Raw genomic sequence first — 15,874 nt, 5'->3', positions numbered from 1 at the left:
TATTAAAGGAAACACTTCTGACAACACATTTCCAAGGCCCACAGCTCTGCCTTCCTATGAAGTTCACTCTGAAGGCCTCTGCAGTACTCTGCACCCATCTCTTACCATTGGAAGAACTCTTCTATTTCATGTTGCCTTTCTTGCCCTCGCTATTCACACATAACCTTTTTCCTTTTCTGTGCCTTAACTCATCTGGGGATTGTTTTTCTCTAACAAAATAGCTACATTCTTGATTAAGGAATGTGATAAAACCTGCTGTCAATTGCCCTAATTGATCTGACAACCTGATTAGACCTTGCGAAGGCTGATTTCCTCAACAGAACCTTATTAAAAGGGACAAAACAAAACAAAGGCCCATGTCATTAAAATGGGATCACTAGCAATGAGTTGTAAAATTAGGCCTGAGAGGCATTAGGGAAAGCAAAACTTTTTTAAGTGACATCCTAGAAAGGCAAGTAACACACGGTGGTCACAAAATCAGTGAGAGTCTTAGAAAGAATAGTGAGAGTACTAAGCAGAGCCCCCAGGGCCTTTTCCCAGTTCCTAACTGGCTAGCAGTTTTGAAGTGGCAACAACCCATTTTTGGTTTATGATCAAAAAACATATCATTGGCTCCACCCATGGCACCATGAACTGATGTCAAATTCCAGCCACGAGAATCCTTTGTTGGTATATGGGGCTTTATGTTTCTTTATGGACAACAGAGCTGAAAACATATGATATCTATATAGCAACAAGAATTCAATAAATTACCCTGTGGAGCAAAGTCCAGAACACCAATATATGTCACAAAGACATGAGTGTTTTACACATACACATGCATATGCATATGTAACTTCCTTTTGCTGACTTCATTAATGTTGCTCCTGTGTGTACATGTTTAGGGCTGACCAGTTAGGATTGGATCATCTATATCATGTGGCTTCTTCCTGGAGACGATGGACTCTCCCTCTCTCATTTGCTGTTGGTTGCTTGTAACTCTTAATATAGAGGTAGAGCCTTATGAGATTTCTACAGTGGCATGTAGTCTGGTGTTGTCACTGTATGGTTCTTGTTCAGGTGATCATATTTTTAAGATTTCATGGGTATCATAATAGAATATACAATCTCACATGTGATACCCTGGTCCTCTGGCTCCTACAAACTTTCTGTCACCTCTTTTTCAATGTCCCCTGAATCTTAGGTGTAAGGGTTGTGTTTCAGACACAACAGTTGGCATTGGCACCATATAATCATTTGCTTTCTATATTTTGACCAGTTGCAGATTTACGTAGTAGTTTCTATTTGCTGTAAAAAGAAGTTTCTTTGCTGAGAGGTGAAAGATATACAAATATATAGGTATACGGATAAGAATTTAGAATGTAGATGGAAATTATACTGGTTTAGGAAAGTTACCTCCAGGATACAAGTGATCCCTTTGAGGATATTGGGTAGTGTTGTTCACTGTCGTGGTTTGTAGACTTTACAGATGGGTAGGACAATCAACTGATTCTCTCCCTTGGCATCTTGCATAGCCTCTTTGGATGCTATGAGAGTTAGTTCTAAGGGAAGAGACCTTAGGAAAGGTTCATTCTAGTTTCATTTCTCCAAGTCCTGTGCCTGAAGGGTGTGGCATCAACAAGTGGGTCTTATATTCATTTTCTGGGAGGCAATCAAGACAATGGCAATAGTTATATTATTTTGCGAGTATCTTCAACTCCCCTGACCAACATCACCAAAGGAGGTTTCCCCAAGCCTGGCTTTTCACACTATGGTAGCCAGACCAGGAAACATAGAATTCAGGATGGAAACGGATCCCAGTGTAACCTTCAAAGGTCCGCCTCCAGAGAAAACCTGCCTCCTATAGTTACTCATTTTTCCCAAGGTTTTCACAAATTTCCCCCAACAGCACCAGTACTTAGGAAACAAGTGTTAAAAACATGAGTCTGTGGAGGACATTTCAGATCTGATCTGTAACTGATACCCCACCCAAAGGCCTTTAAGACTGGGAGGGCAATATGGAAACTTTGTAACTTTATACAACAACAACATCTAGGTCCCAAGGGTGCACAGAAGTAGAATATTATTAGCTAATTAGTATTAACTGTCACACTGGAGTATTTGATTAAATTAATTAATCAAGCTGATGACTGGTCTGAAGGGAGTAGGAAGCTGTTTTCACAATGCACCTGGTAAATTGTGCTATTAACCAATGGCCCCTTATAAATTTAAAGGAAAAGATGTTTTGAAGAGAAAGGTAAACAAGTTAGCACAAAGTTTACAGTGCATTTAGAATGAATATTAATCTCTTAGGTAGAAGTAACCTGAAGCTTTGATTGGAATCTTTATTGAGTATGCTGATTAAAAGATTTAAAATAGCCAAATAAGAAATCACCACCAAGACCTTTGCTTTAATATATTGCTTCAAATAAAAGAATCCACTGGGGTTTTTTTTTTCCTAAAAATCACCAAGAAGAATGAAGACCTCCAGGTGTATTTGACAACCATCACTCCTGCCATCTCAGTTACCATGTATTCTGAGTTTTCTCTCCTATGTTTAGGGGCTAACACATCCTTTCAACCCTAGCTCTCCTAACTTGATGTCAGCAATTCACTTGAGCTGTAACATTCAACATCAGGCTATGCTTACATGTAACATGAAATGTGCTGGCACAAAACCTCTTCCATATCTGCAGGCAATGCTTCCTGATATTTTAGACCCTATGTGATCTGGCTGCTAAGCTCTTTTACAGGTATGAAACTGAATGCCACAGTCTAAAACTTCCTCTATAGCCGAATAACCTGCAATACTACCTATCAGCAGGTCTCTCCCACTCCATAGAGATGCTAGGCCAAAGGTTCTCAACCTGTGGGTCTCAACCCTTTGTGGTTATATATCAGATGTCCAGCATGTGAGATATTTATATTATGATTTGTAAGAGTAGCAAAATTACAGTTATGAAACAGAAAGCTGTAGAGGATGTAAACATATTTTTGTTTTGATCCCAAGTGTGGGAGGTGAAGCTGCATAGGGAGAGGACACACATCTGTCTGCTAGAAAGGGAACTTCCTCGTGGGGGAGGGGGGAAGGTCTTTGTAAGTTGAAAAACATCCTGTACCAATTATGGGAGAATACAAATAGTTCAAAAAACAAAGATCAATTCACTTTACATCACTTCGCATCCCTTGGCTCCTCATTGCTCTGCTTCAAGATGCTCCTAGAGAGAAATACCCCCAAAGAACTCATCGAGGTTCCTGCTCCTGTGCTGTAGTCACTTTTCCTGAATTGCTGATTTGCTGTTTAATGGGTCTTCTGGAATTCTAACAAGGAAGAGTTAAATTGCCCTCAGGAACTGAGTCTAAAAAAAAAGTCTACCTCTCCTGTCCCTATTAACCTTCTTTCTCTACTGTCTAAAGTAGGTGGGTTGGAAGAAAGGTAAAAGTATTAAAAAAAAAATCCACATAAAGTAGGTTTTAAAAGATCAAAGCCTACAGAAAGATAATCATTTTACAGTTGGGGGTCACGATATCTTGAGTTGCTGTATTAAAGGATCATAGCATTAGGAAGATTGAGAATCTTCTAGACTTAAACAACACTTCAAATATGAATAAACCATCATGTGATTTCTCTGGCTATAAACAGTCTTTCATAATGAGTCATCTTTATTTTTTTTTTGACTCAAACTCTGTTTTTTAATTTTAATTTATTATAATTTATTCAGATTACATCCTGAATGTTATTCTCCCCTCCCACTTATATCTTCCTGTTCCCCATTCTCTCTTCCTCTTCCACCCTATTCCCCTCCTCTAGACCTCTGACAGAAGAGGACCTCCTTCCCCACCATATGGCCACAGCATATCAGGTCTCTTTTGGTTAGCTTGCTTCCTCTTCCTCTGTGTGCCACCGAGTTTCCCTACCAAGGGGAAGTAATCAAATTGGGGATACCAGAGTTCATGTTAGAGGCAATCCCTTACCCCCTACAACCAGGGTGAATGGCTAGATCTGAACAGGAGACCTACTGCATTCATTGTCCTTGGTCGGTGCAATAGTTTGTGCAGACCCCCTGGGTCCTGATCTGCCAGCCTTGATGGTCTCCTTTGTAAGGCTCCTGAACCCTCTGAGTCCTTCCATCCCCCAAATCTTCCAAACCACTTTCAGAGATCCACCCAGAGTCTAGCAGCATGTCACAGCATCTGTTGTGATCCCCTGCTGGGTGGAGTGTCTCAGAGGACATCTATGTTAGGCTAATATCCACTTATAAGTGAGTATATACCATACATGTCTTTATGGGTCAGGGTTATCTCATTCAGAATGATCATTTGCAGTTCCATCTATTTGTATACAAATTTCAAGATTTCCTTGTTTTCAATAGCTGAGCAGTATTCCATTGTGTATAATGAGTCATCTTAAGTTAACTTTGCACAGACATGACTACTTCTTATGTTTCCCATAGATAAGCAACAACACCCTCAATCACAACATAGTATTAAGGAGGAAGCTGAGAAAATACATCGCTCTGCTCTATAAAACACCTACCACTCAGGAGGCAGAGGCAGGCAGATAACTGTGAGTTCGAGGCCAGCCTAGTCTACAAAACAAGTCTAGGACAGCCAAGGCTACACAGAGAAACCCTGTCTCAAAAACAAAACAAAACAAAAAACCATCACCAACAAAAAAACCTACCACAACTCACTATTGCAGACAAGCGCTTACCAAACATCATCCTAGTTAAAAAATGTGAGCGGCAAAGGTTACAGATCCATTCGCATGGTATATTGGAGGCCTAAGATATATCTTCATTTAGTAAATTCATCTATACGTTCATTCAGATTACTTCACAGTTTTTACGAAACCTCCCTGAGTAAAGATGTCGATATAAATACAGATGGCTCTACCCTTGTGAAGTTCTCAGTAAGTAGTTTTTAAAACTACCTCAATAGAATCAGCCTAGAGACTATCACTTGATAATTGTAGTGAGCTGCCGTTTCCCTGCTGTCACCCAATTGTAGGCTTTGTCATTAGATACCTGTTTCATCACCTTTAATAGATGCTTTTAAAAGTGTGATGGCTCAGGCCACAAAGATGAATGTGGACCATTTCTTATGACCTAAAACATTTAGTATCTCTCAGTTCTTTTTTTTTTTTTTTTTGCTTTTTCTTTTTTATTTTATTTTTTTAACTTATTTTTATCTCCTGAAGGAATTTTTATTTGCAAAACACAAAAATAGTAAAAAACTAGACAAATTTTAAAATCCTAATTATTATTCTCTGAATATTTATGAAATAAGACTATGAGTTCATTCCCTTTGCCCTTGAATTCTGACGTATCTCAGTTCTTAGTAAGGCACATACTGTACAGTTATACAAATACTTTTGTATCATCCTTATTTGCTACTAAGCACCATTAAGGTAGGGGTTATATGAATTTGTGATCAGTGTATGAATTCCACCTATTACAATGCCTTCTATGTGCTGTACTTAGCAGTAAGATGTAGGATGAATAAAAGAAGCTAATGGTAAAACCCATGCAGTTTAATCTTATATACGCAAAGTTATGAATCACTAGTTTACCTTAAAATTAGGAGATGCCATTGCCACATAACACACCCAGTCTAGTGAAAATGCGAGCCCTGCTAATAAGCTCAGAGGGAAAGGAAAATTAATATCAGTCTTTATTTCTGACAAGATTATTGGAGGGGAAAGTCTTAGTAAAGAAAAATAAATAAATAAAGGAGTGGAAGAGTGCAGCCTAAATGACACACTACACATTTTTATTCAATGTTTCATACCCTTCAATAATGGATAATTAGCCAGCTTGCCAGACCAGCACCAGGAGGTTGAATACATCATCAATTCTTATAGAAAACGTGGGTTTTCAAGTAAACAGGAAGTTTCCATTATAAAACAGAGCATTTTATTCATACAGATGTTTTCTTATTAATAACAGTGGTGGACTTCCAGCTACCTACTGCAGCTGTGGTGCTGTCCCTGCCATATGGAGTTTCTTAAGAGAAAAAAAAATCTAGAAAATTTCTAGGAGGTTCTGCCTGCCCGCCCCCCAGTAAATTCAATTCCTTTTATCTTCCAGATGGGTGGGTGGAGGCAGCAGGTGGCAAATTCATTTTTATCCAACAACACTTGATCATGTGACATATTTTATTTCCACAGTTGATGTAACTCAATAAACAGCAAATTGGGAAGAAACATCACTCTGTGTGTGAGCGTGTGCGTGCGTGTGTGTGTGTGTGTGTGTTCATGTGGGGGGTTATAGGAAGAAAACCACAAATACTTTTCTTATGAAGTTTATTGAAGAAGGATATTGCTACTACCAGTTCTATGCAAGAGCCATTCCTCTGAAGTCGCTGGCTTGAACCTATACTGACAGAAACAGTAAGGGACAGAGATCAGTTTCAGTGAATGAGATCTGGAGATTTTGTGCTAAGCCTTTGAGAACAATATTTTCAGAATTAACCCACAAGATTGACAGCCGATAAAGGAGCTGTCGGTGCTGTAGCCACCACAGTTGTAGAGGAGGAATTGGTGTGACCTGTAAGGTGAACAGGGATCCAAGACCTTACCAGGCCCCATCACAAAGCTGCTGTTTCTGAGTTGCAAACATATTTTTGACTAATTTTAGACGATGTACGAGACCAACAAGCAAGCTTTTCAAAGGTAGCACTGTGGACATTATCAAACATCTCAAAGTGGAAAAAAGCCAAGTGCTCCAGCCAGATGTGGGTTTATTTTTAGGAAAATTTGGCAGATTGTTTTCCCCCAAGCCTCAAATCCCTCAGCCCATAAAATGGTGATAGTCACTGTGATGTTTGGAAGCACAGGGGTGTGTCACATCAGGCTGGCTTGGAAAACATTTTGAAACATTTCCTTTCCTAATATTACATATAGCCCCAGTGTCAAGTGGGATAATTTCCAGAGAAGATACTATGGTGTATTTTCTCTAATCTACCCTATCTTTTTATGTTCTAATTATCTTACAACGTAACAGGATCTTTATAATAGTTTCAGATACACTGAGCTGTGATTGGTTACCCCTTCTTAGCTCAGCCTTCAGACAGCGTGTACTCGATTTCGTTTGTTGGCTCCTTCTCATTCCCGAAGTGAAAAATGCTTCTTGATCACTTCCCTCATGTTCCTCGTGGGGTTTTTTTGTTTTTTGTTGTTTTTTTTTCTCTCTCTCTCTGTCTTCTCATTCTCAGCCTGGGTCTGAAACCTTTGTAACTCTCAGGAAATTATGCGGCACCATCTCGCCTTTACCACACGTCACGGCCTGTGATTTGTAGGTTAAGTAGATTCTGCTTAAGAGATGAATATGGATTGGAAAAAAATACCAAAAAAGGGAAGCAATTATAGAATGTGAACAAGATTGTGTAAATATATATATGTCTGTGTGTGTGTGTGTAAATATATATGTATGTATATATATATATATATATATGGTTGTATAAAGTGGATCTGTATCTACTATATTTCATACACTATGTAACCTAGCAATCCTGCTCTTAGGAGACTACCCAAGAAAAGTGAAAGCAGGTTTTCAAACTCATTTGCATACCCATATTCACAGTAGCACTATCCCAGATAGTCTAACTGTTGAATTAACCCAAAGAGCCAATGATGGATGAATAGATAAAGAAAATGTGACTATACAGACACATTTGCATGCATATCTACAGATACTTTTCAATTTAAAATGAGGTTATGTCCCCATAAGCCCATCATAAGTTGAAAACGCCATAAATTGCAAACATACTTAATTCACCTAAGCCCCTGAACATCATAGCTTGGCTCTGCAGACCTAAGATGTGCTTAGAACGCTTCTGCATGGCTGCAGCTGGGAGAGTAAAACTTCTAGGTACAGTTAAACAGCAAAATATCCGAATTTCAAAATCTCAGTATGACCTCTATTGAATTCACAGCATTTCCTTGCCTCCATAATGTAAAACAAAAATGTAAGTAAGGAACCGTCTATGACACCTGCTACAGGAAAGAAGTCACGGCACGGTGTAATAAGGATGAACCTCATGGGCACTATGCTAAGAGTAATTAGGCCGCAACGAGAAGACTCACTGTATAAATCTGTGTAGAGGAGATAGCCACAGCGGTCAAATCCACAGAAACAGGAAATAGAATGGCGGTTTTCAAAGCGTATGGATGGAAATGAAAGGGCTGTTGCTGATGAGTATGAGGTTGAGATGTGTAAGAGAAATCTTGGTATTTTGTCTCAGAGCAGTGTGAGTATATTTAATATCACCAAACGGTATGGTTAAAAGTAGTTAAGATAACGAGCTTTATCTTGTGGGTGTGTTGAGGGGAGGGTTAACTAAAAATAAGATATTAAAAGGAACTTTGCAGACACACTCTATTTACCTAATATGGAGACTTTCTCTAAAGCACCATCCAGAGCTGACAGGTGATATGCCTGTATTGCAGCGGGCCTCGGTTCTTGGAGCTTTGGAGTCACACTGACTCAAGGTAGGAGATTAAAGTTGCTTTGTACACTGTCCCCTCTACTCCCATAGCCCATGTGTCAAATATAGTTTTACTTATGTGTCCAAGCACACATATGACTGAGGTTTGGAGGGCAGATATCTGGCCATGATAAGCTTCCAATTGCATTCACAGCCTTCTCTTATGTTTCACTGCATCCTTATGCACATCCTGCAGAAAACAAGATGCACCACTTCTGTTCATTATCAGTAACCCTGAAACCATAGTATTCCATAATGCTACTATTCAAAACTTAGCTTTGTGGGTAAGTTTATCACCACAACCTTATACCATTTACCCAATAGAAGTGTGTGCATGTGTTTGTGTGTGTGTCCGTGTGTGTGTGTGTGTGTTTGTGTGTGTGTCCGTGTGTGTGTGTGTGTGTTTGTGTGTCTGTGTGTGTGTGTTTGTGTGCCCATGTGTGTGGGGGGGGGGTTTAGGGTAATAAGCTTACACACAGGAACAACTCAAAATCCATTCTTCCTCCCCAATATCTAAATGTCTCTCAGAGAATTATCTGAGAGCATCTCATTAGGTATGGTGAAAGCCCATACCTTCAATCATAGCACTCAAGACCCTGGGACACCAGGATTTTAGTGAGTTTGAGGCTGGCCTGGTCTATACAGTGAGTTCCAGCACAGCCAGGCCTAAATAAAAAGGCATTGTCTCAAAAACAAACAAACAAGTAAACAAATCAAAAAGCTCCTCGCTGTGGAAGGCCAGTGAGTCAAACGGTCAATAAAGTTCCCTTCTCCTCTTCAGAGCCACAGCATAAACCTGGACACAGCGGTTAGCCAATGGGACACACTAACCCAAGAAAGATTTCACCCCGAAGTTGTAAACATAAAAATGAAACAAACTACTGGAGTATGGCACACTGCCAGCAAAACTGTCCATCAACTTCCATGGGCATAACTGTTTCCCAGGCCCCTAATTCGTTTTTTGCCACTGGTGGTTTTTAAGATGAGATTCCACTTGCATTGTTTCTGTGAACACTAGCTATCCTTTGCAAAGGGAGTTCCCCTTCAATTTAATTAGCCAGTTGATTGCCATTGCTTTCAGGCAGAAAGCATTTCCTGACAATGTTTATTTGCAGTGACTTGAAAAGGCTGATGATGCTCTGGCTGCAGTCAAGTCTCCAGAGCAACGAGAAATGCTCTTGTCCTGTTGCTTCTCTTTGTAAAGGTTTTTTAGGAATCGCTCCTCCTTCTCCTTGCGATCTTGTCATTTTGCTCTGTAGATTTCTCTAAACCCAATCTAATCATCTGCTGTTCTCCCAAATGATGTCCTAAACACTATTAAAATAAACCCACCTCCAGCCCTGAGCCTGATAATCGTCCTCCTACCTCATCACATGTCTGACAGCCAAGTTCTTCTGCATGATTTCTGTCCTTCTGGTGAGTGTGAGCGGGTGTGTGCACCTTCGTGTGCATTTCTCTCTAAAGATGTTTCACAGGTAGATTTGAAAGAGGGTAACTGTCCACATCTATGGTGTGTATATCGTAAAAGAGAGCCACTGCAAGCATTTCTACACCCACTCTGCACAGGAAACAACCCTTCCAATGGCAAGCACATGGAAACCATGGCTGATTAAAAGATGCATTTTTACATGGGAGCAAGGGGTCCCTAAATGGGGTGCAAATCTAGGTTACATTACTGAGAAGCTGTGGGTGGTGCAGCTGACAGGAGTCAGAGCCAGACTTGTGGGGGAGTGGAAGACACACAGGGCTGCCAGCCCGATGACATCATTCCTCTCTTTTTGTCTTTTCTTTCTTATTTATTCCCAAGGCAATAGCTGCTGATTTCAGTTGTCAATTATAGTAGCTCTTTATCTGTTCGTCCGCCTCTAAATCATGCATCAGGGACTTTGCTATTATCATTGCCTTTTCTTAAAGCCAGAGTCGCAGTTTTTCTGTTCTCAACTCACAGGCACCAAGACCTGCTATCTGGTCATGATTCTGCTCCTGACAGGAGAGAGAGAGATTTTTACCTATGTCTCCTTGCTTTGCAGGTAGATTACTGGTAGATTACCACAGCCCTTCATGATTCCACAGGTGTTGTCGATTATTCACATCACCCGTTACAAGTGACAAGGACTCATTCTAACGTCCTTCAGAAAGAAAGAAGTGATTCCGGCTGGTTAGCATCCTCTGTGTCACTGGAGAACATGATGTTTCAGTAATTTCTATAATGGCCTCTGTACTATCCTCCCTACTTCCAGAGTCACATTTTGATATAGTATCTTGCTAACAGCATTTGTAAAATCATTCAATAGCACACCACGTCCTTCAAGACAGACTTTCCATCATACTATTAGGTTGGGGCAAAAGTAATTGAAAGCTTAGACTGTGATTTTTAAATAATTATAACTAGGCTCAAAGCTATCCTTCCTAATCAAGAACCTTTAGAATCAATGTAGTTTTACCAACAAGATATGTTTGTTTGTTCCTGCAGCATGAAAATCTGTGATTCAGGACACAATGGACTCTAGAAAATGATTTTGTGTCTGCTAGATGTGAACGTGTTTTCCCACCCCGAAGTCCCCCACAAATTCTTGTCAAGTTGCTTAAATAAATAGCAGTAAGCTGGTGAATATGGTGAATGAGGCAAAACTTCTCCATCAGATTCATTCAAGTTTTAGTGATGTGTGGTTGGGTGTTGTCATGGAGACAACTACCTCCTTTTTTAAAAGAGCTGTGATGGTTGCAGGCATTACAATGTTTGGTGCATCTCATCTATTTTCTGTGCATCCTTCTTGGACATAAAGACTTTGATGCAATTCTTACAGTCGTAGTAGATCAGATTATCAGCTACCATGCCATTTTAGAGGATACAAGTTTGATTTTGGGGGGTGCTTTGGAGATTCTTCTGAGACTAACTTTTTTTTTCTTGAGATAGAGTTTCTTTCTGTGTAGCCTTGGCTGTCCTGGGTTGCTTTGTAGACCATGCTGTTCTTGATTTTACAGAGATTGGCCTGCCTCTGCTTCCCCAAGTGTTGGGATTACAGGCATGTGCCACCACTCTTGGCTCTGAGACTAACTATTGAGCTGGTCATTGTCATTTGTCACACACAACCCACTTTTCATCATGTGTCTCACAATCTGATCAAGAAACTACATGTTTGGCAGTTAGAAGTTAATGGCATATTGCTTTCCCAGATGACCCAGGTTCAGCTCCTACCACCCATGTCAGGGGTGTATACCTCCCTGTAACTCTAACTTTAAAGGTTCTGGCATCCTCTTCTGGCATCCACAGGCACTCACATGCATGTGGCTTTCTGAATGTCTTCTGCCTGAACATTCATTAGTGAGCAGAACAAAATGGTTCCAGGCCTAAATTTATTTTACTAGAAAAGAGTACACTTAAATAGGAAAAACTAGGAACAATGCAAAATAAAAGTAAGTACTCAAAATAACAGTGTGTGTGTGTGTGTGTGTGTGTGTGTGTGTGTGTGAGAGAGAGAGAGAGAGAGAGAGAGAGAGAGAGAGAATTCTACTTAGACAGACATGATAGGAAAGAGTTTGCAATAATGCAATGCCAAATTACATACTTTGATGTTGTGAAGTGGGGCATAAAGGAAAGGGTGAATTGGGCATTAGCTCAGGAGTAGAGCCCTTACCTAGCATGTACAAGACCCTTGGTGTGATACCCAACACACACACACACACACACACACACACACACACACACACACCTCTTTCACTTTTCTAATGTGTTTCAAATGCCAGATGGCCAGTGAATGTTCTTTCTCATGTAGCTATAAGAGGATCAGCTTTGGTCATTTGGCCATTTGGATTAACTGGTTATTGTCCACTTCCTGTGTCCAACAACTACTGGGCTCCTTATCTTCAAGGCTCTGGCTTATTTTTTATAAAGATGTGTCTATTATTTTATTTGAATGACTGTTTTGCGTGTATGTATGTATGCATGTAAGAATGTTCTGGATCCCCTGAAACTGAAATGAAGAATGATTGTCAGCTACCATATAGGTATTGGGTATTAAACCATGATTCTTTGCAAGAAGAGCAAGAGCTCTGAACTACTGAGCCATCTCTCAAACTCCTACAAAACACCTTAAATGACCACTACACTATTTGTTCATTGGCAGTTCCTGAACCAAATAAATTAGTGTTGCCAGTTGTTGCCATCACTTTACCACCCATTTTCATATAAAAAATAGAAAATTTCTCAAACTTGCTTTTGGTATAACTTGATTTCCATTGTATAAAGTCAACAGCAAGTAATCAGTAAGTAGCAAAAATTAATAAAGAGAAAAATGTGAATTTAAATGCTGTATAATATGACCACATTAAGAATTCATTTTTGAGCAGAAAATATAACTCCATGACTAAAAGCACTTACTGTTCTTCCAGAGGACCCAAGTTCGACTCCCAGCACCCACTCTGAAGCTCTCAAATATCTGTAATTAGTTCTAGGGTATCCAGTTCCCTTTCTTGAATTCCTCTGGCACAAGACATAATTGCTGACACATATGCAGGCACAAATTCACATACTTAAGTAAATAAATAAAAAGGTAGATAGATAGATAGATAGATAGATAGATAGATAGATAGATGATAGACAGATTGATAGATACATCCTTATTACCCCGGTAAGGGAACTGAGGGACAGGTGAGTTCAAATTCTGTAAATTTAGAGTGGGAAACGGATAGAGTAGTCTATTAAAAACTGGACACATTTTCTGTTCTATTTGTTTCTCTTTCCCTTCTAAGTTAACATTTCTTCTACTCTCTTTTCAGCTCTGGGTGAAACTCTTGATTCCAAAGCCATCTCTGTCAGACTTCAAATAAGTTTCTCCTTGAGAGATGATGGGTTCACCCAATGGGGCACAGGTGCAGTGCTGCCACGCTATTGACCACCAGGATCATTGATATTTCATGACAGAATTCAGAAAACAGCCACCAACAACTCATCAAGCAAAATCCCATTCCCTTCCATAAGTTTCATGGGAGTGAGAGGGGGTAAGATACGCAAAAAAGCAGAAGCTTAGGCAGAATATGAAAGATAGAGCACATTAAAGTGAGCAATTTCACAAGACATACAAGTGCTAAGAGTGAGATTTTATGGTTATCACAATATTAGCACAATATTAGATTAAGATATGATGCTCTGGAAACTTGTGTAGCCCTAGTAAATTAAGTACCCAGGTATACTATGAATGAGAGCATAAATGGATAGGGAATTTATCTGAAATTTGACATTTCATAATAGGTGACTAACCACAGATCCTGACTGTTCTTCACATTATCTTTTTAAACTTTATTTTATTATCGTATATTAAGCAAAAAAAATGACTTTAATATTTAATCTAGTATTTTCTCCTATGAAGTACCTAAAGGGTATAACTTATTCACACACACATTTGTATATAAGTGAAAATGTATGCTGAAAATAATCCCAACATTAAATATTAACATCATTTAAAAAGAACTTACCTAGATGTCTATAAATATGAGAAAAATCTGCCGTTAATTAAAATACACAAGTAAAATTTGATGTTTGGAATTTTAAAAGCTATAACATTATAAGAGAAAATAATACACCAAGCATTAAATGATGTGTCGTTCACAATACGTGCCATCAACTGCATTAATAAATCTAAAAACAAGAAGATACAGCAAATGTTCGGTGATTATAATTTGTAATAGCTTTATAAGTAACTTGTTTTGTTGTTTGCATTTTGAAATTTCCTAACCTTCTGCTATATATGTGCATATGTATGGCTATGCAAACCTGTTTTAAAATATGCATGAGTTGTGCTCATGTGGTGAACCTTTAGGTGTTTTGTAAATGTATCATTTACTTGACTCTTTCAATTGTTGTCTTGGGGATTACTGTCTCTGTCTGGTACCCTAGGCCTAGCCTCCATACACTCTAACCTAGGCCTAGAATGTTTTCAACCTCTGAGACTTACTGCTTAATGAGCTCATCTTTTCTTTCTTTCTTTTTTTTTTAAATAATTGTTTTATTTTATTTTTTTTTTACTTTATTAATTTATTCTTGTTACATCTCAATGGTTATCCCATCCCTTGTATCCTCCCATTCTTTCCTCCCTCCCTCCCTCCCATTTTCCCCTTATTCCCCTCCCCTATGACTGTTCCTAAGGGGGATTACCTCCTCCTGTATATGTTCATAGGGTATCAACTCTCTTCTTGGTAACCTGCTGTCCTTCCTCTGAGTGCCACCAGGTCTCCCCCTCCAGGGGACATGGTCAAAGTTGAGGCACCAGAGTATGTGAGAAAGTAATATCCCACTCTCCACTCTACTGTGGAGAGTGTTCTGTCCATTGTCTAGATCTGGGTAGGGGTTTAAGGTTTACCGCCTGTATTGTCCTTGGCTGGTGCCTTAGTTTGAGCTGTGAGAGAGCCCAAAACGACAGGGCTAACCTCCTGACATCCAGAGCTCATCCTTTCTTGTTCTTTCTGAGCTCTGGGCTGGCTGGTTCAACTCAGCTGTTCTGGCTCAAACTCTTCTCCAAGCTGATTTATTTAATCTGGCTTCTCTCTCAAGCTGGACTTGCTCTGCTTGGAGTCAAACTAACTCAACAATTTGCTTTAATCTTTAATCTGCTTCTTCTCATTTTTCTGGCCTGTTCTGTCTTCACCTGAGTTCTGTCTCTGCAACCCATCTCTCTATTACTGTCTTGGTAAAAACTGCCTCCTCTGTCTGAAAAACTGCCTCTTAAGTACCTTCCTTTTCCACACACTTCTCATGAGAGTTGGGTAAATCCTATTCTGTTAAATCTTCCCTGTTTCATCAACCCTTTCTGCCACTCAATTACATAACACTTTCAAACAGGGTGCTTCCTTCTACAAACTAACTTCTTTGCTTGAGAAAAAGCCATGTACCACCTTGCCTTCATCTAAGCTTTCCTTTATATGATACTTGCTCTATACCAGGCTGGCCTTGAACTCAGATCTGTTTGCCTCTGTCCCCTTGAATAAAGGTGTGTTTGTATTCCAGGAAGATCACACAGATCTAGAAGATCTTTGGACGTGATCTCTTGCCAGAGCAGCCATGTTGTGAGTTAACATTCTTCTACAGTGTTTATTTCTACACAGAAACTAGGCAGTAAACTAAAAACAGGTACTAGCAGAGCAGCTAAAGAAAATGATCATGTAGGATTCTCTTTGCCCAGTTCATCCTCTGAAGTTGTATGGGTCGTGTCTCCTCTGCCTTTCACCTTTAAAGTCTCCAATTTAAGATGACGCTTTGGAGAGGTAGAGTTGAGAGATATGTGCTCAACCTAGGAGCTTATGGAAGGACAGGAAAGTGTTTGTTCTGTGCTTTCAACAAGGATGTAACTGACAAGCATACGAGTAGAGAAGCCGCAGCCACACTCCTGGCAATGAGCTGCCTTCCTAAATT

The 15,874-nt window shown here is 39.6% G+C and overlaps 1 protein-coding gene across 5 annotated transcripts in view; it reads right to left on the bottom strand.

The window, feature by feature from the left end:
- SORCS1 (sortilin related VPS10 domain containing receptor 1) overlaps positions 1 to 15,874 on the bottom strand; it is a 515,429-nt gene that overhangs the window by 266,775 nt on the left and 232,780 nt on the right. The window lies entirely within an intron of this gene.

Source organism: Acomys minous (assembly GCF_964271855.1).
Source record: "Acomys minous genome assembly, chromosome: 2".
Lineage (NCBI taxonomy): Eukaryota > Metazoa > Chordata > Mammalia > Rodentia > Muridae > Acomys > Acomys minous.
This window is presented reverse-complemented; position numbering and strand designations above follow the sequence as displayed.